Source organism: Parambassis ranga, unplaced genomic scaffold (genome assembly GCF_900634625.1).
Source record: "Parambassis ranga unplaced genomic scaffold, fParRan2.1 scaffold_142_arrow_ctg1, whole genome shotgun sequence".
Classification (NCBI taxonomy): domain Eukaryota; kingdom Metazoa; phylum Chordata; class Actinopteri; family Ambassidae; genus Parambassis; species Parambassis ranga.
The window spans coordinates 48,367-73,539 of record NW_021144717.1 but is presented as its reverse complement, the minus strand read 5'-3'; the positions used below and the strand labels follow the sequence as shown (position 1 = coordinate 73,539).

Genomic DNA, 25,173 nt, shown 5'->3' with positions numbered 1-25,173 from the left:
TTTGAGCTAATCCCCCTTGTACAAAGGGTCAATTGCAAGTCAATCAGGACTCACTGCACTACATGAAGTGTACTAGTGAAGTATTGGAAGCATCAGACTTTTAATCTGAGGGTCCAGGGTTCAAGTCCCTGTTTGGGCAGAACACTTTGTACTCCCTCTTGCTTGTACTCCCCTTCCCTCTCTGTTAATGTGCTTGGACAGAGCTCTGTGAACAGCCAGCCTCTTTGTGTCTTGCCCTCCTCGTGCAAGGTGTCAATGGTCGTCTTTTGGGCAACTGTCAAGTCAGCAGTCTTCCTGTGGTTGTGCAGCCTACAGAACTAGACTGAGACCATTTAAAGGCCTTAGCAGGTGTTTTGAGTTCATTATCTGGTTAGAGTGGCTCCAGGTGTCTTCAATGTTGAACCTTTTCACATATTCTCATTTCCTGACATACTGAATGTGGGTTTTCATTGGTTGTCCGTTATAACCATCAAAATTAAAAGAAATAAACACTTGAAATATTTCAGTCTGTGTGGAATGAATGTTTGCATTATACAGCTTTCACTTTTTGAATGGAATTACTGAAATAAATCAACCTTCTAATGATATTCTAATTATATGACCAGCACCTGTAGTGGTGTTTTGTTGCAGCCTGTGGGGTCACCATAGAAACAAAGCTATTTTATGAGTATGAGTAATGAGTACCCTAATTAAGACACCTGTGTGATTCTCCTTTCACTCCTGTCAGGGCAGATCCCATGTATTTTAATGGGGGTTGCACCCTCCGAACAACTTCTCTTTTTGTCCAAACTGAAGCCTTCATACCAAAAATAAGAACACCGTCAGAATCACAAGAAGTTGCTCTACACACAGTATAATGTTTATGTGTATGATGTCAAAGATGTGGAGATGGTGGCGAGTTACACAATATGGCTGCTCTGCTTCTCTGTTTTTGGTTTTACATGATGTCTTAATGGAAGAATGACCGGCACTCTTCCCAAATAACTGGATCTACAGGCAAAACGGTTTGGTGTTCAGTTTTAAGAGTGACACCATCAGAAAGCTAACGAGTGTTCCTTCGAGCCGATATACAAATTATCCCAGTTAGATGGACGGTGTAGGCCTGAGTACAGGTTAGAGAGATTTTTTAGGCATCTTCTTAGCCTCCCTCCACTCTGAGTGATGACATCACCCACTCTGCCTTTGATCATTCCACGCAATCAAAGTCAAAAGTCAAAGTCAGCTTTATTGTCAAATTTCTATATGTGCTGGACATACAGAGAATCGAAAATTGCGTTACTCTTCACTCCGCAACATATAACATATAACTAAAAACTCAAGATAAATATAAAGTGTAAAAAGGCACACACAAAATACAAGGCACAAAATGAAGGCACAATGCAGTAAGAGTGCAAAAGATGTATAGTGCAAGACAGTGCAGTTGGCAGAATGTAAACAGTCCAGGAATGGTTTAAGTTATAGCAGCTTATATGAGACTGGTATGATATGACTAGGGTGCAAGAGAATGCACAGGGTAAAGTGGCTGGTGCACAGAGTTCCTTTTTGGTAAAGTGGCCGGTACAAAGAGTTCCTATCTTGGGGAGGGCTTGGGTGTCAGGGTCAGGGTTTTTTTGTAGAGGAAAGGGGGAGAGAGTGGGGCACAGCAGGGAGAGAGTTCAGCTTCCTGACAGCCTGGTGGATGAAGCTGTCCCTCGGTCTGCTGGTCCTGGCCCGGAGGCTGCGCAGTCTCTTTCCTGATGGCAGCAGACTAAAGAAGCGGTGTAAAGGGTGGGTGGGCTCTCCTGTGATGCGGAGGGCCTTTCGGGTGAGACGGCTGTCGTAGAGGTCTTGGAGGGAGGGCAGAGGGACGCCGATGATCCTCTCAGCTGCTCTCACTATGCGATGAAGCGTCTTCCTGCAGGTGGTGGTGCAGGCTCCGTACCACAGTGATGCAGCTGGACAGGATGCTCTCAACAGCCCCTCTGTAGAAGGTGCACAGGATGGAGGGAGGGGCTCTGGCTCTTTTGAGCTTGCGGAGGAAGTAGAGGCGCTGTTGTGCCTTCTTGGTCAGTGATGCAGTGTTGTTAGTCCAGGAGAGGTCCTCAGTGATGTGCACACCCAGGAACTTGGTGCTGCTCACCTGCTCCACAGCAGCACCGTCGATGGTCAGAGGGGTGTGCCGACTGTGTGCTCTCCTGTAGTCCACAACCATCTCCTTTGTCTTCTCCACATTCAGGGAGAGGTTGTGGTCTCTGCACCACTCGGCCAGAAGGTGCACCTCATTCCTGTAGTTTTGTTTCATCTCCACTGTAGGACAAAAAAATTCACAGCTTTGTGGCTCTGTGGCACAATGGATAGTGCATTGGACTTCTAGTTAAACACAGGAGAAGTGATTCAAAGGTTGTGGGTTTGGGTCCCACCAGAGTCAAAGTGCCTTTTAACTTCCTGTGGCACCGTCCTTCAGGGAGGATACCTGTTGCAGCAGCTCCCGTCCTGAGAGCTAGAAAAAAGGACTGCACTCAGACATCTCGGAAAACAGCGTCGCTGCCCCCGGTTTTGTGACTGTACAGGTGGACAGAGATGTGACTGGTGTGAGCTTTTGCTTGGCACAGAGGCAGCTAATAAACTGAAAGTTGTACCTTTTTCAAATGACATGGTGAGGAGGAGGATACACAACACAAAGCTGGATCTGCCCTGTGCTGTGTGCTGTCATTGTTCATTGTTGAGAACGCCGATCCACAAATTCAACATGTTGCTGATGATCCCCTTTCCCTTTGGTCTCTTCCAAAAGCTAATGGTAATGGAATGCTTCTCACTGTCCTGCACTGTCTCTGCCACACCCTTCCAGTGTGAGTAGGGTGTGTTTGTACTAAAGTCACACTGTTTCTCAGCATAACTCTCTGTATGGCCCGTACGGGGATTGAACCTTGGTGTTATTAGCACCACATTCTAACTAACTGAGCTAACCAGCCCTGGCAAAGTTTAACACACCTGTCATTTCATCGGAAAACAAAAGCATACTTATCTAGCATACATAAATGTCATTGTCTGTACTGTATCCCCAATGGTACAGCAAATCACTCATTAAGGAATATGACATGCAGTTTTTATTTAGTAACAATGTTTAGCTTTTAATCTTACGTAGAGAAGTAGAAGGAGTGACTTTTAACCCTCGAGAGTTTCATCATAATGTCACATCATTTTTTCACCGATTTTTTTGGCTAAAGGGCCGATGTGACATATATGTCACAATGATTTTTATCTGATTTGATTTTTTATCTGAAGTGCATTTGTTCAATACATGTGTTTACAACACGTTTATGTAATAAAGGATGTGTTATGTAGTCATTAGAATCCTTGACTGGTCAAATCTTACATTTAGCAAGTAGATTTTTAAAATTAGCTAGCTCTGCGTCTTTAAACACAAAATCACATACAAACAAACCAGCCTGTTTCCTTAAGGACCCACGGTGACATAGGTGTCACCGGTCCTTTAGGACCCCAATGGTACAGCAAACCACTCATTAAGGAATATGACAGCAGTTTTTATTTAGTAAACAATGTTTAGATTTTAATCTTAGTGAAACTGAGGGAAAATCGCTGCATATCAATTTACGATGAATGAATTCCTCGATAATTTGCATCCCTATTCTGACCTGGAAGATTGAGAAGATCGGACCAGTTGTATTTTGTTTTTTGGAATATTTGAATGCTTTTTTTGTGGAATACTTGAGCCTCACCCAGCCTCGACCCCCAGCGCCCCCCCCCCCCCCCCCCCCCCCGGGTAAGTTGAGTTTGAGACCCCAGCTGTAGATCTTTGTTTAAAAAAAAAAAGAAAGAAGACCATATTTCCCAGTTTTTTAAGTCCGGTTGGCGCCTCCGGCCGCCCGTGTGTCGAGCAAGCCACCTCCTCCTACAGCCAATCACGAGGCCGAGTGCTACTACGAATTGACTAACATCCGGTCCTTTATGTCCTTTAGACACACCTGTAGTCTGACAAGCGGCTCCGTTTCTTCAGGCTTCATGGATAAATACAGCTGGGTATCATCAGCATAACAATAAAAGTTTATGCCGTGCTTCTGGACTATGTTTCCTAGAGGGAGCATGTAGAGGGTGAACAAGAGCGGTCCGAGCACAGAACCCTGTGGAACACCGTGATTAAAACTTGTACCTCTGGAAGAAACATCATATACTGGGTCATGCCAGTTTTTGCCTTGGTGGCCACCATTCTCTCATCAACAGCCAGTTCTTTCCTTGGGTGATAATGATCCATGAGAGGCTTGATTCTGAGCAACTTGTCATATGCTGGTGTTTCCTTCTTCTTGTCATTTTTTTTTGGTCCTCCTCTGGGTTCACTGGGGTGGATGTTCCAAACGTGGGCAGCAGTGGCTCAGTGGTATAGCAGGGTTGTCCAATAACCGTAAGGTTGGTGGTTTGATCCCAACTCCTCCCTGGTCACTGTTGTGTGTCCTTGGGCAAGACACTTTACCTGCATAGCCTCCAGTGTACTCACTGGCGTATGGCACTCTTTGCCAGGCTGCCTTGAGCAATTTCCCCATTGTGGGACTAGTAAGGTTTCTTAATTCATTTTTTAATTAAAACCAGAGCCCTGAATCTGTCCCTAGGCATCACAGTAGCTGGTATCGGCACTGACGTGACTGTATTCTCCCTCCAGTAATCTTGGATATTTGGCAGTGACACCAGTGATGTGTATAAAAGCAGCCCAAAAAACTTGTAGAGCTCCTCAACTTCAACATCAGCCCATTTGTACTTCTTCCGTGCTGCTTTGTTCTTTGCTACATACAAGTGGGCTCACCCTCTTCATCTTCCTCTCTAAAAATAATTCAAGGGCTTGCTGGACATTCAGCGAACGCTTCAGGAAAATTCTCATTTTCCTTACATCAATGTGAATGCTTGGTTTACGAAAGAAAAATCACAACTAATAAGCAAAACGTAACATAAATAAAAAAATATAAAATATAATCCAAAATAAACACTAGGAAAATCAGTGTATACATTGCTTTGAAATGAGCATGATATTATTATACTCATCTAAATTCAGATAAAAAGGTAACAAACAGCTAAACACTTACCAATTTATCTGTGTAGGCCTATTTATTATTTCACCTCTGCTCTGTACACATAAACCTTTTACAGTGTTTACAACAGAGCAAAGGCTATAAATACATTCATGGAAAGCTTGCCTTACCGGTCATGGCCGATGACAAAAGGCGAGTCAGTATGGCATTACATTTAAGTCATAACTCCAGGGGGCGCTGTTGCACACTCGCAAGCGTAGATATTAACTTCGCGTGTGCAATCACACTCTTTCGCACGCAATATGATCAACAGAGAGCAGGACTCCACCTGCGCTCTTGCTCTCTCTCACTCTGCTCGTGAGGTGAAGCTATGCTCGCGCAGAGAAAAACACTTTTGACTGTTTGGGGGCGGGACCAAGGGGTGTGGGGGACGGGGAGAGGGTGCTTATCCTTCTTTAGATTGGTCACTCTCAGACCTGGTCCCATATCAGTTCACAAGGGGCACTTGTTTTAGAGCCAGAATACAGATTACAAAGAGCACACTGTATGTTTACATGTCATCCAGGTCATATTCATAGAGACCACTGAAGCAAGGCGTCTGGACTTGTAGAGTTTTCTTGAAGACGTTTCTCTGCTCCTCCAAGCAGCTTCATCAGTTCTAACTGTTGGTGGGAAACATGGTTTATATGTGGTGGAGGACCTCAGTGGATGGTCTGGGTAAAACTCACAAACAATAGCACTAAATGTTTCCATAGTTACCTGTGATGATCTGGCAAGCAGACTTGCAGAATGAAAAGCATTTCAGAATGAAATTCAAAATTCCAGAATGAAAGGCAGAAATCCAGAATAAGTGGCAGCATTCCAGAATAGACATCAGTATTCCGGAATGATAGGCAGAATTCCCGAATAACACTCTGTATAGTGGAACAGAAGTCAGCAGGACATCATTCTGGAATGAAAAGCATCCCAGAATGGAAGAAAGCATTCCCAAATGAAAGGCAGAAATCTAGAATGAGAGCATCCTGGAATAGACATCCATCCACCCACTCCAGAATGATAGGCAGGATTCTGGAATGGTAGACAAAATTCTGGGATTAAACCCCTAACCTGACAGTGGCCTGTGATGTCATGGAAGCGTGTGTTCCAAAATGGAAGGCAACATTCCAGGACAAAAGACAGCATAACAGAATGAAAAGCAGATTTGCAGGATGAAAGACACCATCCCAGAATGAAAAGCAGTCCATAATGAAAGTCAAGATTTTGGAATGAAATGCAGAAGTCCAGAATAAACAGTAGCATTCCAGTATAGACATCAGTATTCCGGAATGATAGGCAGAATTCCCGAATAACATCATAACGTCATTTAATCAATAGGGCTCGACCAATTAGCTCGATCCCCATACGGCCAATCTGTGTTTTCATTGTTGAAGCGTGGACATGCCTGTTTCACTTACTGTGTGCTGGTTGGTACATTGGACTCAAGGATTGGTTTTTGAAGACACTCCTCCAAGTGGTGTCTTCAGTTCTGCTACTATTCTGGTTGGGAATCTGAGTTTTATGTGTTCAGGATCTCTGTGGGTGGATCTTGCAGGAACTCAGACTTTTAATCTGAGGGCCCAGGATTCAAGTCCCTGTTCAGGAGCAACACTATATATTCCTAACCAGAAATCTTTGTACATATCTTTACCAATGTCAAACTAAGAAAAACATGTGCTTTGTGTTGTTCTTGCACCGACTGAAACATGAAAAAAAAGAGGTCACACGTGGCTCGTTGGTCTAGGGGTATGATTCTCGCTTCGGGTGCGAGAGGTCCCGGGTTCAATTCCCGGATGAGCCCTCTTCTTTCAACTTCAGTAGATTGAATGTCTGTCTTACAGCAATAATCTTTAACCCAAACAAGTTCATATTCCAACTTAGACCCTGTAAACAGCACTCTGCTCAAACTCCTAGAAGCAATCTACAACTGATATTGTTTATTCAAGAGAAGAAGTCTTTGCACTGAGGACTAAAGTCAGAATGCAGCACAAGGTCCAGGGAGAGCTGAGGAAGAAGTACAGGGGCTGTGCTGCACGTAGACATTTTAAGCCAGCGATCCCCTCGGCAATAATAAGGAATGTCAACTCACTACTGAATAAGGAGATCAGGAGATCAGCCTCTGTCCTACCCGCCATCTGCCTCTGCTTGAAACTACTGTTGGTAAGTTTTCTGTCTTCTATTCAATAAGTTTATTATCTTTATGTGAAACAATGTGCATGCCTTAAGATAAATGGACCTTGAGCTTAAGAAGAAGTGTCAGTCATTGTTCACATTGGGGTAGACAGGCTACAAGCAGCTAAGATTAGTTAGCATTTGTTGTAGCTAACGTCTATGGTCGCGTCATATAGCTGTCAGAGGTAAGTGGTGAACACGGTTAGTACTTGGAGGTTTCTACACAGGCACGTTGAATTCATCCTTAATACACTGAGAGCGCAGCTCGCCGCCAGCTAACGCAATCCAAAAGTGCTTTGCTTTACTTTTGTAGTGTAGCTGGCAGGCTAACGTTAGCCCAGAGCTAACGCTCTGTGTTAGCCTGAGCAGCACTTGTATGCAGGGGTACAGCCAGTGCTTAAGTGTAGTTAATGTGAAACAATACAGTCGTGATTTATTGAAGTGAAGCAGTATTTTCACGATATATTTTATTTTTATATATTTTTTGTCTGCTGGTGGGTGCCTGCTCCCCTGCGTGTGTGTCTGTGCTGCTGGGTGTGCATCGGGCTGGAACTGCGCCGTACGACACAGAGCAGGGGAGACCTGTAAACGTGCTGAAATGACTTTGTTTAGTAAAAGGAAAAGGTATAAACGTGTTCTATTGTAAGGGGACCACCTGCATGCAGATGTACTTTAATACATGGATTAGGCTACTACTAAATCCATAGGCGTCGCTACCATTATATCAGAGGGGGACGTGTCCCCTCCACATTTTAAAACGGCCCGTTTGGACCCCCCCACATTTAGTTAGTAGGAAACTCCACCTAATGCTGTCTCGATTGCTCGTGAAAAAGTTCGTAAGAGAATAACCTCACCGCTGAAATCCATCCTCCATGTTTTCCTGGTTACCACAGCGCTGCAATACCGTTACTATAGTAACAGACCTAACAAAGCCAGTGGCTTTCTTCGAGCGAGCGTAAAACACCGTAAAGAGAACCGTCAGTGCTGCTCGAAGCTGGAGGAGGTAACGTCAGTGTCATCCCACAAAGTCCAGCTCATGCTGAAGCCTGACTGTTTGTCACATGGCCCCAGGTGACGTTAGGTTGATGTTAAATCAACTTAGAAAAGTTGGGAGGAAGCTGCTGTTTACTTTCAGTTACAGTAGACGGTTTTATGTGTCTGACGACATGTTGTTGCCTTTTCTGCTCCCTCCCCACACACAATGGACATGAGGAGATTCCTAACAAAGACGCGGAGAGTTAGAGTTGTTTTCAGCATTAACCCATATTGTAATAAGGCCAGGTTAGCTCCTGTTAGCCTGCTAGCTTCAGCCTCGCCGAGCCAGTGCACATAGCCACCTGCTCCTATTCTTATCAGTAAGAATAAAACACATGTGATGGACCGTCAGGACACAGTGGAGCATTATATGAACAGGGAAACACTGATGCAGCAGATGAGGCAGGGCATCATTATAAACACATCCACAAGGTTTGTTGTGAATTCAGCAGTTTTATAAGCAAATAAAAATAAGGACATGCATCTTTTTGTAAGTTAGTATTTTTAGTGTTTCAGTATTATCTGCATTAAGCAGAGTTTGGTTCATTTTTCTATGGGATTTGCCAGTTTTTTGTCTCTGTAAATGAGAGAAGGCCTCAGATATGGAGGCTGTTAGTGTAGCAGCACCAGTATGTTTGACAAAACTGTTGTTTCACTTGTAATTAGTTTGTCACCGAGTTTTTGTTGAATCTGTCTCTGAAATAGTCATTAAGTGTTTACTTCTGTAGGTAAAATAGTTTAACAACCTGTTAAAATCCACAGGAAATCTCAACTACTTCATATTATTACTATATATACTGATTAGGGTTGGGCGATATTGGCAAAAAAATTAATCACGATTAATTGTGGCATTTAGCCGATAACGATTAATTTGACGATTAATTGATGACAGTTGCACTTACATGTTTTTGACTCTAAATTGGCACAGTGTTCTAGCATGATACCGACAAATCATCAGTCAAGTTAACTACTTCATTCTAACAGGTTAAGCTGGTGATTAGGCACCAACCAGCCATGGAAATATGTATTGATAATATTGAGGCACAAACTGCTTCAAAATAATAATGAAGCAAACATTTAAAGTAACTTTGTCCTTCAAATGTTTTTATCTTAAGGTCACAAAGCATGTCAACATTAAAATTAAACAGACAAATAGACAAACAAAGTTCAGAAAAGTCACATCAGTGATTATTAAAGTTAAAACATGTGTCTGCGCAAATGAACCTGTGACTGGAATATGTCCCACACTAGTGCATGTTTTCACTCAGACTGTAGAACAGCAGCAGAAAAAACAAACAAATAAACAAACCGGACAATTTCACATTTAAATGTGTGTCTGTGCAAATCAACCTACGTTACGTTCTTCCAGCGCTTCGTTTGGTCGTAAGGAGCACAATGACTAAACGTACCGCGGATTCTCGGCTGAGTGGAATTCTTTCCAATATCTGCTGGAGGAGACTTCGCTGTTGTAATGTTTCCTATCTTGCTGTGGAGTTCGTAAATAAAGATCGGAGTTTATTCATTTGATACGAGCAAAAATTCAGTTACTATAGCAACAACCAACGCTCCACGCTTCACCTAATGCATGTCGCGGCACTATATACAGCTGTAGTGTAGTGTTGTGTCCTCGTTGCGCTTTCTTCGTGCTCGGGCTTATGGTGACAGACGTTGAACTTATGTTAGAAACGTGCTGCTCCGCATTATTTAACTGAACACCACTGCCTTCCACCATTATTGTTATTGTGGGCTCACATGTGCGCGGGTGATGGTGAGACTACGCCGCACACAAAAATGCGTCATCATGACGAGGCACTAATCGCCGTAATCGATAAGTGGCAAATATTAATCGATTTTCTGACGATTAATTGCACACGATACGATTTTGCACAAGCCTAATACTGATGTACTTTTTTTCACCACCCACCCACAGAAGGTCCCCCCCGCCACATTTTTAATGCTTCCTACGCCACTGACTAAATCACATTGTCAACAGTAATTAATTAATTGGTAATTAATTAATTAATGTAAAATGAAAACTCACATTTCTTTATAGCCATTCAATTCTGTGTGAGAGTAACTACAACTAACAATACTGTTTTGTGCTACTACTGTTTTCAAGGTGAATGATGACTTCTTGCAGATCACCACAAAGCCGCTGCATTGAAGTTCATGGCCCAGCTGAGTTGACATTCCTTATTATTGCCGAGGGGATCACTGGCTTAAAATGTCTACATGCAGCCTCTACTTTCACTCCCTGTACTTCTTCCTCAGCTCTCCCTGGACATTGGTCCTCAGTGCAGTGCAGTTCTAGAATGATTGCTTCTGAGAGTTTGAGCAGACAGCTGTTTACAGGGACTAAGTTGGAATATGAACTTATGTGCTGTAAATGTAAACATGAAGCAGCCATCCTATCTACTGAAGTTCAAAGAGAGAATCATACCCCTAGACCAACGAACCATGTGTGACATCTCTTTTTTCATGTTTCAGTCAGTGGAAGAACAACACAAAGCACATGTTCTTCTTAGTTTGACATTGGTAAAGATATGAACAAAGATTTCTGGTTAGGAATATAAAGCCGCTGCATTGAAGTTCATGGCCCAGCTGAACCACTTCTCAAAGAAGCTTCTGTAAGTTTCCCAGAACAAAGGAGGAACTTCAATATTAATGAAAGATTCACATGTTTATGTGATGCTCAGGATCAACATGAGTGTTGTGTGTGTTTGTGTTTTTTAACCCTATAGGAGGGCAGCTTACACGTTCTGAAGACAGGAGCCCAGCGATGTGGGGGTTTCATCCAACTTAATTTGGTATATTGAAATGCAAAGGTTTATGTCCTGGAGGAATGTTATGCACCTTACTGTTTCTATTTCTGCTGCATTTATTGGATGGAAAAACTCAATTTAATTGAGTTCATCCAGTGAGTATAGGTTAAACAAATGAGTGATATTTAATCACAATAAATATACAGCATTGCAGTGATTAATGTGATTAAAATTGTAATCATGTGACGGCACTAGTTCAAACGTTTGAGTTCAAAGAACAGATGACCTACCAGTGGATGTCATGGTCATGGTTTTCTGCAGAAAGTCTCGTTCGTTTTCTAACATGGCAACCTTCTCCTTTAGAGTTTTCTGTCAACAGGCTCTTGTTCGGACTTTTGCAACCCTCACCTCTCATTAAAGCTGGTTTCCAATGATGTGTGTCTGGGTGCGTACACACTGCCCATAGTTACTGACGGAGCCACTGCGTCACACCCCAGCTGATACATGACCGCACCAGGTGACTGCTGCTATGACCCATGTTGGTTGTCAGCGTTCCTTCCATTCCATTACAGCAGCATGAAAACAAGGTCCTGAGCAGCATAACAATCGATAAAGTAGAAATAAAGACTATGTACAGAGCAACCATAAGATATGCAGATATACAGATGAGAAATGTACAGAGATGTATTATGTCCTGTTATGATATCATGAAAAACTCTGAGTATTACACTGTAGGTGAGGATGTTATTGTCAACTATGCCTGTTGACATCAGACAAAAACTGAAAGAAAACTAGAAAGTGGTAAGTGCTCTTGTTTCAAATGTGATGTGCACTGTACCACTGAAGCTCGTCTGTGAAGTGTAGAGCCTCTGTGTGTATGTCACAGTGATGTTAACAGAAGTCAGATAGGTCTGTTAACACATATAAAAACAACATGCTGAACAACAGCATAGATGTGAAGGTGAATATATGTCCCCTCACATGTTCCACAGTTAAAAGGGTCATTGCATTGGCCGGGAATCGAACCCGGGCCTCCCGCGTGGCAGGCGAGAATTCTACCACTGAACCACCAATGCTGTGAAAAGCTGACATCTAGTGGTGCCATCGCAGGTTGCAGCCTCCTCATTCCAAAATCAATCCCTCCTCCACATAAATGAGGATCACAGATTTGACGTCCCACAGAGACACCTGTGTGGTTTTCTGTATCATGCTGCCCGTGGCGACTGTTGAACATTCGCCATAAAACATCAACTGCTTATAACTTCGCCGTGCATCGTCCTAGGGTCCTCAAATTTTGTATGTCCTAACGGTCCGTCCCCCCACATGTCTGCATGCTCATGAGTCACCTGCACAGCGCCACCTACAGGAAACCGGAAGTAACTGCTTCTGGACATTTTTCATGTATGAATCAAATGTTTTTTGAGGTTTGATGCACAGACGGGTCTCCACTATTCTCATGGTGTCTGGCTCCACCCAGTGGACACATACGGTACTGCAACTGATATAACTCCACCACGGATGCTCCTAAAATCCTCAAATTTTTTACATGTGATACAGACCCGACCCCGACCACGTGTGGACATCTGTGGACAGCGCCACCTACTGTAAAGAGGAGGTTACTGCACACTAACACTTTTCACATATATTGAGAGATTTGTTGTACTGACACATCTCTGCTTCTGTCTGCCGGCTTTTTCCCACCGCTGGCAAAATCGCCGCAGCTCGTGGGGGGAGCAGAGGAGCGAAGGGACGGCGTGACGGGGAGGGGGCGGTCGCGCGGAGTGTGAGGGCCCGATCATCGCTGCTTGCAGCTTTAATTTACTATTTACATTTGCATTCTAAGTTATAAAAATGGTGTTGTGTGTAAAGCAGTGAGTTGTGTTTACAGTTCAGCAAAAAGATGCTGTGAAGTGGATTATATTTATACATTTGCAAATTGTGTGTTACAAAAGTGCAAACTGAGTGTAAAGCAGTGTTTTTGCTTTTAGTTTTGCAAACTCAGTGAGTGATTTTGCTATAACTATTAATAGTTTTAGAAATTGTGCTATAAGAATCATTGTTAGTGTTTAAGCAATCAGAAAACACTGTAAAAGGTACTATAGCTACATACAGATAAAATCGACTGAATGTAAATAAAGAAGACACTGTGTAAAGATGCAGTTATATAATACTCAACATAAACGTAGCTCATGCAACACACTACTGAGACCTTTTTCATCCAGCATCAGTATTTCAGCAACCTTCTTTTTCTTGCCCCATGATCTCTACACGTAGGAGTTCCAGTTTTTCCAGCAGGATCTCAGAACGCTCGCTTAGCACAGTTCTCTGTGGTGATTTCTCAATAGTGGAATTGAGAGAAGAGCTGTGAGAGAAGAATAAAATAAACAAGAGACCCAATTATGTGATGTGTTGAAGCTTTGTTTGTGTTTTACACAAATTTTGTGTGCTTTGTAGACTGGAAAATAAAGCCTGATTCATCTCTTCTGTTTGAAGTCCTTCAGGGAGCACTGACTGGCGACTTCAAAACACAAGCCAGAGCCTCGGGTGGCTACAGGCTGATAGCGTTCTCTTGCAAGGTAGATCATCAGCTCAGTAGATTCTGCCTCCTTCAGGTGATGCTTTATGGCCTCTGATGTCACCTGGAGATAGTGGAGAAAAAACAGACAAAAGAAGTGAAAGAGGAGCACGACAACTAGAACAAGAACAACAAAAAGTTTCAATTACAATTAGGAAAACGATCAGAAAGTTGAAAATGATGACAGGTATGATCTCTGCCAGATCCCCACCTTTGACTCCTGGAGAGTCTGAACAAGCTCCTCATTGTCAAGTATATTCCCCTTAGAGTTAGAGAGAAGCTCAACAATGCGGTCCTCGATATCTTTCAGCTGATTGCGGTCAGCGTTGATGCGAACAATCAGCTTATTGCTCTGTTCCTCAAGATGTGGACTCTCAAGACGCACCACGTCACTTTAAAGAGAGAAACAAGTTGCAGGGTAATTGTAATTTTCAAGGGTTTTGGAGGTAGAGAAAGGAGAAGAAAGGGGGGAAAAGAGAAGGAAAAGGGTAAAGTTGTGAATGTGAGTCTTAAAGTTTGGTTAGAATTCAATATCTGTCTTGTGTCTACCTGAGCAGTTGATCCTCCAGGCCAGACTCAGTCACAGTGAAATTGATGATTGTAACTTTAATACATTTCTGGAAAACAGAAAAAAATGTACATGCCAAAAGACACATTTTACATCAATCGAAGCCAGGATCACACACACTACAATTCTAATGAAACACTCATTAATAGGGATGTCCCGATCCGATCACGTGATCGGAAATCGGGCCCGATTACATGATTTCAGGCTCTGTGTCCTGTAGTGTAGGGGTATGACTAGGCCTGTCGCGATAAACAATAAATCAATTAATTGCATGATAAATTAAATGGGCTCGATAAGTTTTTCGGCCGTGATAAATTACATTTGCATGCTGGTTTGTTTTCCTCTCTTTCTCTCTCTCTCCCTCTCGCTGCCAAAGAGACTGGATAACAAAAAGCGTCACTCCGGTGCATCGTAGCGTATAAAGGCCGTCAGACCTTATGGCCCGCGGCTTCTGTCTTAAAATGTGTCAAATCAACAGGTATTTTTTTAACTCATTGTGTAATGTTTATGTTATGTTCTGAGCAGACCAGTGGCGTAGGAAGCATTAAAAATGTGGGGGGACACCTTCTGTGGGTGGGTGGTGAAAAAAAGTACATCAGTATATTATGAAATATAATAATATGAAGTAGTTGCGATTTCCTGTGGACTTTAACAGGTTGTTAAACTATTTTACCTACAGAAGTAAACACTTCATGACTATTTCAGAGACAGATTCAACAAAAACTCGGTGACAAACTAATTCCAAGTGAAACAACAGTTTTGTCAAACATACTGGTGCTACTACACTAACAGCCTCCATATCTGAGGCCTTCTCTCATTTAGAGACAAAAAACTGGCAAATCCCATAGAAAAATGAACCAAACTGCTTAATGCAGATAATACTGAAACACTAAAAATACTAACTTACAAAAAGATGCATGTCTTTATTTTTATTTGCTTATAAAACTTCTGAATTCACAACAAACCTTGTGGATGTGTTTATAATGATGCCCTGCCTCATCTGCTACATCAGTGTTTCCCTGTTCATATAATGCTCCACTGTGTCCTGACGGTCCATCACATGTGTTTTATTCTTGCTGATAAGAATAGGAGCAGGTGGCTATGTGCACTGGCTAGGCGAGGCTGAAGCTAACAGGCTAACAGGAGCTAACCTGGCCTTATTACAATATGGGTTTTGTGAACATTTTTGAAATGTTCACTTTTCATGGACACAGAGCTGGATCAGTGTCCATGATGGCCACTACAAGAGACTGAAAAACTGTTATCACACAATTTATTTGATCACAATTTGACCAAATTCAACCAAAAACACCGAAGAACAGAAGCCACCTTAAAGTTCTGCACAGGCTGTGTTCAAGTCAGAATAATCAGCAGTGTGAGGTACGTGCAAAAATCCAAACCAGGACCCTGGGAATCTGAGGAGGAGGAGACTAGCTCCTAGCTACATATAGGCTGACAGCTACAGTCGTTTTGGGAAGTTGGTCAAACTTTCTATATTTCTGCATAAATATGACCCGAAACACGATCAATGCTGAATTCTGCAGGCCGACAAAACATAGCTGAGCTAGACAACAGAAAAATGCATAAACCGCTAGCGATTAGCACAATGCTAATTTGCATTGAAAACCCATAAGGTCGCTAGCGCTATTAGCGTCACACTTTTAACCCGTTTTCTTAAACTTAAATAACTTAAAGTGCCTCCTATGAGCGCATGACGTAAGGTAAGGGCTTATGAAACATAATACTTACAGACAGATATTCTCAGACGACTAAAAAACATGTAGCAGGATGAAAAAACACAGCAGAAACTTTCCACTTGGCTCTGGAACCATTATGCTACTACGGAAGCCTCGTAGGACAATCTCAACTCAAACATAGGATTTTGGCTGACTATAGGGGGCAGCACAATAATATTTACATACAGTGTATGAATCTATCATTTATTTAAATGTTTTATTACTGAAATGTCTTTCCATACTTTGTTTCAGTGGGCTGCCTTTCTAGTACAGTGAGGCAGATGTTTAAGTCATGTTTATGCAGACATATAGAAGATTTTAAATGATTCATACACTTTGAAGCAGCACTGTAAATATGCATTACTCTGTGCTACAGATGCTCCAAACCATCAACCACCTGCAGAGCAAACAGACACATACAACCCCAAGAGTCCAGCAGAGCTCATCACAGCATGGAGACACTTCCAGAGTGATTCTTACCTTTGATCATCAGATGGCTGATCAGCTTTGAAATCAATGGGCTCATACATCGACCAATCACTTTTCATGGACACACAGCTGGGTCCAGGTCCAGCAGAGTCTGCTCTCACATCCTGGATCCTGATAGAATCACAAACACTGACTCTGAGCTTCTTCTGGAAAAATGATGCTGAACATCATGTTACACTTTAAATGTTTAATAATGATGGAAACAAACTGCAGCTGTGACATTAACTCTGACCTTTGACCCTCAGATGGATCAACAGCTTTGAAATCAGGGGGCTGATCCTTTGACCAATCACTCTTCATGGACACACAGCTGGCAGCTCCAGGTCCAGGTCCAGGTCCAGGCCCAGGTCCAGGCCCAGGTCCAGGTCCAGGTCCAGGTCCAGGTCCAGGTCCAGGTCCAGCAGAGTGTGCAGTGTGCTGCTGCTTTGTTCTTGAACACACAGATGTGTGAATAATGTGAGTGTGAGCTCTGACATGGAGAAGAGTCATGGACAGTCAGAGACGGTCCTCTTACCTCTGAGCTTTGGTCCGGCTCTCATGGTCCCCACACAGAGGTCTTTTAGAGGGAGGGACTCCCTCCTCTCTGTCCTCACACTGACTCATAGCAGAGCTCACACCTTCACACAAACACAGCAACATGACACAGAAACACACAGTCAGCATGTTGTTATTGATCCTTCATGTAGATGCTAACAGGCTAATCATGCTGTTAGCTTAGCATCAGAGCCTCAGACCAGGTTTGGTTCTCAGGCTTTTATTTTGGTGAGTCTGTAAACACACCAACATCTCTGATGCTGTTATTATTGATGTCACATGCTGTAAGTGGAACAGTGCACACACACATTCAGTGTTTGCTTCAGAATTCTGTCACTTCTCTCCATGTGTGAACATGTGAATAAATGAACATGTGTTCATGTGTGTTTCTGTCACAGTGTGAACAGACTGAGTGAAGCACTGAGACCTTCCTCTGTAACAGTCTGTGGACTGTTTTCTATAGAAAGGACAAACACATGAGCAGCTACTGTCTGAGCTCTGAGGACTGACACACTTCTCCTCATGGCAAATATTAGATTCACATATTTATGAACCCTTGAAGAGAAAATGTTTCTTCTGATGAGTTTCAATCATCGATATGAATTCATGAAAAATAAAACGCAGCACAGGCGTGTCAAACCGGAAACAGACTGATCTGATAAAGTCAGAATAAAGCAACCTTTTCTCCGCTTGAAGCTTTGAACGAGTCGATCTGAGTTTCAGAGCAAATGAAGCTGCTGAACTTTACAGAGAGAACGATCAACAGAGACGCTTGTTGTTTGTCTGTCTGACATGAATTGAATTACAGTAACTCCACACAGCTCAGTGAACACAAAAACTCAGAAAGCTGTCAGACCGGTTCTGACACTCCCTGCATTTCTCACTGATCATGTGACCTGAGAGCTGTGTTCTACAGTCTGCTGTGACTCGAACAGAAAAACACTACAAGTAACAAGTTGTTCTGAAACAGCTGTTCATCTGCTATAAAAGTCATCAAAGAGCAAAGAGAAAGCAGCCAATCAGCAGCAGAAACATCTGTACTGTACCATCAGTCAGTGATGCAGCACAGTGTGATCAGACATGGAGAGATTTCTCTGGAAGGACTCTCACCTGCTGGATCAGTTCAGATGGACTTACAGACACTTTCCAGCTTCCTGTGTGGAGAAGAAGCTGCTCCTGGTCCTCCTCAGTCCTGCTGTCTGACACAATCTGATCTGAGGACGCCGTCACTTCCTCACAGCCTCACAGTCTGAACACGTCAGTGACGGTGAAACCGGTCCAACAAGTGTCTGAAAGACATTTCCTGATTCACTTCTACTGTCTGTCCACTAGATGGAGCTCAGCAATCAATGAACTGCAGATCAGCACAGGATGGAGCAGAGCAGAAGCAGCATGGATATGGAGCCAAATCGGGGTCATACGTTTTGTTCACCTGAAAAAATAAATTTCATTCAAACACTAAAACTTGAAACTGAACATTTATGTTTTGATGTTGATTTTTTTCAGTTCAAAATTTTTTGGGGAATCAACTTTGAAATTCTTTTGAATAAATAGTTTATTTTCAGGTTTCATTTCAATAATTATTTTCATATTTACCACTTTTCTTTTTCAGTTTCAGATTTTTTTGATTCAAATCTTAATTTTTTACAGTTTCACATCTTGTTTCTTCAGGTTCAAATCTTTTTTCCACTTTCGCCTCTGCTTTTTTCACCTTTGAGGTTTTGACCCCGATTTTGCTTGGGGTGGGGACATGGGTGTGGCCTGCTGAGTGACAGCAGGACAATGAAGGCTAAGGGCTTTGCTCAGCCACGGTGCCTTCAGGGAACATTGGACATTTCAAAGAGTTACCTCAACACGCGCTATCTTTCATATTGATGTGACCTGCTGCAAAACATTGACACCAGTCAAAGTATAAGATGCTTCAAAGCAGACCTGGTAACAATCACTATTTTGAGTCAACACATTATGGAATAATCTACAGTTTACAGTTGACAAATCTGTCAGTGATCGCGTGCCCGAAGTACTCATGGCGCATCATGGCCTCCGCTCCACCAGGGCCACAGACATCAATGCAGGTAAGAATTGTTACTATTTCTTTTCTATCTAATGAGTCTTTCTGAGTTCGACCTCAGCAATAAACAGACCTGTCATTTATGTAACATGAACAAAGGAAAGACGCTTTTATTCTGCACAGGATGATAATGACGCATGTTGCTAGCTTAAACTGTCTTGCGCTAACAGCTAATAACCTATTTTTTTTGCCCGTTTTATCCATGTATTTAAGCTTCCCCTTCGATAACTGGTGATACAGCTAATTTTAGTTTTCTGAAATGTCTTTGTTAACATCTGCACAGACCCTTATCAATGTACTGACACAGAATGTGTCTCAGGGGCAGCAAGAGCATGGAAGACAACTGGAACAAGCTTCTCCTTCTGTACAACAAGAGATGGCCAGGTTTTAGATTTTAATGCAGTCTCATTTTCTATGTTAATTAAAAGTATTTTGAATGGTACATGTGATGCTGTGTAAGTATATGCAATATTCATATTTTATTTTTATTTTTAAATTATTCAGATCTTTCCCTGGATTTTTCATACGAAAAAGTTCATTCGGAAGAGGAAAGATTCCAAAGAGCTGTGGTACATCATCTACCAAAGCTTGGAAGCCATTTACTTTCTACACATTCCTGCTAAACCTAAATGCAGAGACTACCCCAAACCCATCAGAAGAGTTTGAACTTACCCTGGCAGGACTTGGAAAAAGGCATCTCACCATGTCAAAGGATTTAAGCCATGAGGAGGTATTGCAGTAATCAAATATAATTGATTAATAATAATTTTAAATTAGAATTGACAGATGATACCTTATGTAATTGTAATTGTCTTAGTTTGACAGACTACTCCAACATGAGTACCCAAAGATGCACAGGAGGATGGCTGCTCTATAAGGCTTCAGGTGGAGCAAACCAATAATATAACAACTATAATACATAGCAATGTGTGTGATAATGCCTTTCAAGTGCAAAGACACACAAATACAATAATTTTTGTGTTTACAGGTGGCCAGGGGAGGCGGCGACTGATCATGATTCCACCTGATTCTCATGGATACACTGGCTCTCACATTCGCACTGTCACAGGGCCAGGGAAAAACAACTTTGACAGTTACCTTTTTTGGGGAGGCAGGAGTGGACACAGGTGCTCTCAGAAAAGAGTTTCTCACAGGTAAAAAACAATAGCTCTTACATTTGTTGACAGACCAACAAATAGACATTGATTGGGTTGTGGGTGTGTACTCTCTTCTGCTTATGTGTTTATGCTGACACAGACACTGAAACTGCTAGGACTATGACCATAGGTGTTTGTAATTGTGTATAGAAATGGTGGCAGGGATCAAGAGCCGTTTCTTTGATGGACCGCCACATCAGAGGAGCCCCCAGTACTCTCTCAATGACTATGACAGTGGCCTCTACAGGTGTGCTTATGTTCTTAGCGGATAAAGAGAAACAAATCAATGTTTTTAGCATGACATTCACTTATGTTTGGTTTGTGTTAATAGGACTGTAGGCGAGATTATTGCTGTCAGCCTTGCACAAGGTGGACCAGCCCCTGCCTTTTTCAGCCCGTGGACCTACCAATACCTGTGCAGTGGGCGGATAAACCCAACTCTTCTCACCAGTGATGCTGTTGCAGATGTCCAATTGAAAAGTTTAATTGACCAGGTATAGGATCTATGTGATGGAAGTATTGGATTGATCCTTTCTTCACTTTTAGGTTGCGATGTCAACTGAAGATTCAATCAGGGACTTAACTGCTGAAATCTTAAACTGTGGATACACTGGTGTGATCTCCATTCAAAATAAGGATTCCATTGTTCGGTATGTTCTAATGTGCGTTTGTTTATGAACGCACTGGTGTAGTTAATAGGTACATGAGTAAGATTGTGTACTCTCTACTGTTTTAGTGCCATCGTACTTCACGCGGTGCTGAGGTTGCAGCCTATGATGGAACAACTACAAGAAGGCTTGAAGCTGTACAACCTTCTTTCACTGATGAGACAGTACCCAGATATCTGCCAGCCCCTGTTTGTTCCCATGGAAGACAGAAAAGTAAAGACAAACATGAGTTACTATAATTATGAACAAGAAAAACTTTCTAGAAATGTATAAAACTTAAAAGCTGATACCTGTATTTTCTCTCGTCCTAGGTCAGTGCTGAGTTTGTCTTGGCTTCCATTCAGCCACAACTGAGTGAGAAAGATTCTACTAAGCATCAGATGGAGCTGGAGATTATTAACTTTTTGCAAGACTTCCTGTATGAGGCTGAAGGTATTTCTTATAGTTCAATTTTGTTTATATAGCATCTTTTACAATCAAAATGCTTTACAGGAAGTAAGGACAGTGGTAAGGAAAAACTCCCTTTTAACAGGAAGAAACCTTGAGCACAACCTGGCTCACAAGGGAGATCAGCCCTCCTTTGTTTATATTAAACAACCACTTAGATGTAAATAAAAAACACATTGTAATGTAACACTTATTTTCATATTGACTCCATAGATGGAGGACTGGCTCATCAAGATGACATTGATGGCCAACCTGTCTTCACACCTGCTAAGTTTTTACAGTGGATCACAGGGCAAGGTCATGTTCCGCTTCCATCAGAGAAGAAGGATTTCGCACTTATTGTAAAGTTTAATCATGACTGTGAGGCAGATTATGGAAGGCACAACGTCTGCTACCCGGTTGTGTCTGCATGTTTGAAAAGTGTAGTGTTTCCTGTGAAACACATGAAGTGTTATTCCGACTTCAAAAAGCTTCTCATTGAGGCTTTTTATTTGGGCCAGGAATTTGCCAATGTATAATGTAAACTGAATTTGTCTTTCAAAGGATAAACTACAACCTTATGTTAATTTTTCCTCAGATGTTCATTTTCAATGTTGTGCAACAGTTCTGATTAAAATAGGCATGCATGTCTAATCCCGTTGCAATATGTACTGGTTTGTTGAGTTTTATTCAGTAACAGAGTATCTTACATATAAATGATACATCATGGTGTAGTTTTAGTATCAACTGTAACATTACAAGTAATGTAATTGTAATTGTCACAACAAGTACAATAAAGTGGTTGTGATAACAAAAAGATTGATTGAGACATGGTGCATTCAGGGACACATCTCACTGACCACAGATCAGATGTTACTGTTGCTCCTGAGAAGTTTAATTATGACTGCAGTGCAGCTTTTTAGCATTACAATGTCTGCTAACCTATTGTGTCAGTGCATTCAGGAAGTGTTCTTTTATTGTGAAACAATCAATACATCAATACTTGCCCTAAGGCCTGCCATATCCTGCTCACTGAGTGGACATTCAACAGGTGGAAGAATCAAATTTGGCATTCAATCACTGGCAACTACCTGGCATTTAAAGCGTTAAACTCCTCCAATGATGTCATGTTTGGTAGTTCTGAGCAGTCCTGAAGTTGTTCCACATATTGATGCAGAAAAATATGAATCTGTTCAGTTTTTAGAGCAGTTTTTAGAAGCGGACATTTTTGTCCCTGATGACACAAAGGGTAGTAAATGTGTTTCCCAGTGTTCTGGTGATGGATCAGAAACATTTACATTTGAATTCTAAAATTTGTGTTGAACTGCCCGATTGCCCTTTTTCAATGACGCTCCGTAAATGTGCGCTTTTACACGTTTATTTTGTGTTTAGTTATGTTGATAAGATTGATTTTAAACATGTGGTAAAAGCATAAATTATTAGTAAAACACTGCTTCAAACTAAAGCTGTGGAATCCAAACATGTTCAGGGACATTAGTGACAAACTGTCTGTTAACATACAGTCCTTAATTTAAAGTGCACTTACCTGCATGGTGTGCTAAGCAAGCTGCTACAGTTCTCACTGTTAATGTCATTTTAAAACATGTTCTGGTCATCTGGAGTATTGTTGCTTCCACCAACACTAAACACATTTATTGTAAATATGTAGCTCATGATAGGACCAACAAGGCAAAGTTTAAATGTTGCTGTGTTACACATTTACAATAAGTCGTGGTGTGTTCACAGACGCTCCGTAAATGTGCGCTTTTACACGTTTATTTTGTGTTATTTTGATAAGATTGATTCTGACACTACACGATTCAATAAAGCAAAGCAGAAATAAACCGAGTTTCCCTGTGAAGAACATTCATAGACAGCCATTCAGGTATTGTCTGAACCACAATTCAGTGTTGGTGGATTCAAAAAGAGGAAATATGGAAAAATGGCTCTGACACAGGTCAGTGTGACTCTTCAGCTATAAGATAGGTTTGTAGTTACACAGTAACAAGTTTGAACTGATGAAGCTGCTTGGATGAGCAGCGAAACGTCTTCTAGAAAACTCTACAAGTCCAGACGCCTTGCTTCAATCTTCTCTACGAACAAGTTTGAATGGTTTTTACACGTTTCACTTGAAATTCCCTCAGGGTCCAGCTGGGCTCCTTTTGCTCTGTTGGGACAGTGACTAACAGCTCTCCATAGCAGCATGGATTGCTGTCTGCAGGCCAGTGCTGTTCACACTTGGTCTAGAAAGAAGAAAACATCTGATTGGCCCTCATATGACCATTTATTAACCATGTTTCCCACCAAACTGAACTGATGAAGCTGCTCTAAGCAGCATCCACACATAAGAAGACTGCAGGTCCAGAGGCCTCGCCTCAACCCTGTGAATGAAAGTGACCTGGATGACTGAGAAGCTTCATCAACAAGACAAATGATTAACAGCAGCTTCCAAGGAGCGGAGCGGCGTGTCTGCAGCCGCCCTCCAGAAGGCTCTGGCTGCCGGAGGATACGATGTGGAGAAGAACCCGCGTCAAGAGCCCAGAGCCCCCACTCAGAGAGCTCATCCTCACTGCCCGTTCAAACAGGAGCTCTGTGATCATGCTGCTGCACACTGCACAGCTCCACCTGGTTCACTGGGGTTTGTTTTGTTAGTGTTAGTTCATGTGTTTACTTATATACTAAAGCAGTGATAAACCTATATTTACTAAACATATAAAACTATAGAAACAATGACTGACTTTATTAATCCCTGTGGTTAAATTACATGATGAGTCTGATGGCGGACTGCAGGAGTCACCGCCTGTACCGTTCCTGGAGCAGCAGAGTTTTTTAGTGTTATCATTCCATAGGTCATCATGCTTTTACACATAATAAACCTATACTTATTAAAGCTATTTATAAATGATATTATGTATTTATTGTAAAACATTTATTATATGACATGACAGCCATGACAGCGGAGCTCTGGAAGTAGTCAGCTCCATGTTTGATTATTCTAGATGCTTTAAGGCTGTGAACCCCTCACTGCACACTTTAAACTCCGTTCTCTCTGTTTAAACACTGTCAGAGTTCAAACCTTCGTAGGAAATAAGTCCAGTATTACAGAATGAAACCAAAGATCAAACCTGTTTTCAGCAGCATTCTGCATTCTGGAGATGGACTGACACTGGTCTACGGACTATCCGGACCAGAACTCAATGAGCTGTAAGAGAAAACAAGGTGAGAGGTGAACTGGTTATAGGAGGGACCACTGTAATGCAAACATGTGATTTGCTGATTCTGGTGTTTTTAGGTTTTGATTTAAATTCCACAAAATAATTTATTTGCATTCAATTATTTTAGATTGTAACCATATATAATTCATACTTCTGTCTGTGTTCTAAGAGTCTTAAAATATGTGGTTTCCTTTTTATTTACAGTGTGCATGTCATGTGACTTATGAACGTACAGTTTGTGCATATATATAAACAGTTTGATTTCCAGGTTGATGCAGCAACAGCTGCTGCTCTGACACCATTGTTCATGTCTTCCTCTCTCTGCACTGTGTTAACACACCTGAATGCTGCAGAGCATCTTCTTCTTTCCTGCTAAATAAATAATGGCCCTGTGGTCTGGTGGTGTCGGTTCACCTTGGACAGCGATGGACAGGAGGACAGGAAGGTCCTCTGCTCTCAGCTGGGACCTGTGTGTGTCTGGGTGCACACACACCTGCAGTCTGCCCACAGTTACTGACGTAGCCACTCCGTCACACCCCAGCTGACACATGGCCGCACCAGGTGGCTGCTGCTATGACAGATGGTGGTCATCAGCATTCCTCGTTAGTATAGTGGATAGTATCTCCGCCTGTCACGCGGAAGACCGGGGTTCGATTTCCCGACGGGGAGAAAGACTTTTACCAGCAGATAGGATGATACTGACCCTGTACA

The 25,173-nt window shown here is 42.1% G+C and overlaps 2 non-coding genes across 2 annotated transcripts; one reads left to right on the top strand and one right to left on the bottom strand.

The window, feature by feature from the left end:
• Positions 1-6,783: 6,783 nt before the first annotated feature.
• On the top strand, positions 6,784-6,855 carry trnap-cgg (transfer RNA proline (anticodon CGG)). The gene has a single exon. It is a non-coding gene; the product is annotated as a tRNA-Pro (tRNA).
• A 5,173-nt stretch (positions 6,856-12,028) lies between these two features.
• On the bottom strand, positions 12,029-12,099 carry trnag-gcc (transfer RNA glycine (anticodon GCC)). Its single transcript has one exon. It is a non-coding gene; the product is annotated as a tRNA-Gly (tRNA).
• Positions 12,100-25,173: the final 13,074 nt, after the last annotated feature.